This window comes from Macadamia integrifolia, chromosome 5 (genome assembly GCF_013358625.1).
Source record: "Macadamia integrifolia cultivar HAES 741 chromosome 5, SCU_Mint_v3, whole genome shotgun sequence".
Taxonomy (NCBI): domain Eukaryota; kingdom Viridiplantae; phylum Streptophyta; class Magnoliopsida; order Proteales; family Proteaceae; genus Macadamia; species Macadamia integrifolia.
The window spans coordinates 34,165,089-34,165,821 of record NC_056561.1 but is presented as its reverse complement, the minus strand read 5'-3'; the positions used below and the strand labels follow the sequence as shown (position 1 = coordinate 34,165,821).

Here is a 733-nt window from a genome sequence, read left to right as displayed (position 1 = left end):
TCTTTTTTTTTTTTTTTTCACAAATGTCCCTCCAAACACTCTTAATGACAACATAGAGAGGCATTTGTAGAGGAAAAAAGGACATATGTTGTCACGAAACCATATATGAACCTTTCCCAAATAGGGAGCTGATCCAACATCATCAAACAATGACATTATCTTCAATGATATCTCAGCCATCCATCTCTTTTGAGTGACCCTTCAATGTCAATCTACCATGGTTAATCTCCACACTCTTCAATGGGATCTTACACACTAAAGAGGGATCACATCTCCATGAACTCTCTAAAGAGGGATCACATCTTCAATGTCAATCTACCAATGACATCTCCACCCATGTACATGAACTCTCTCAATAGCTCCTCCACCAATGTTCCTTCGTAATCCTTCAATGGGATCTTACACACTAAAGAGGGATTTTGTGAAGGAGCAATCGCAAACAAATGACGCAATGACAATTGATCATGGATGATGCAGTGACCATGAATGGAATTTTATGTGAGAATGGGGATGATGTGCTTCTAGCTTTATGGTTGGAAGCTAAACAGTTGAATCTTATGTAAATCCATAGAAGTTTGATAGTTGAACCCTCCTACCCCGCACCATTCTTCGGATCCGGATGTTCTCCAATAGTGGTGAAACATGGCCGAGTTGGGTTGGGTTTTTTAAAACCATAAAAAAAGAAAAACCCAACCTTCGGTCCTCAAAATTTAACTCAGGCCCAACTCAACCC

At 39.8% G+C, this 733-nt stretch overlaps 1 protein-coding gene across 1 annotated transcript in view; it reads right to left on the bottom strand.

The window, feature by feature from the left end:
* LOC122077746 (spermidine synthase 1) overlaps positions 1–733 on the bottom strand; it is a 6,762-nt gene that overhangs the window by 2,094 nt on the left and 3,935 nt on the right. The gene's annotated exons all lie outside the window — the stretch shown is intronic.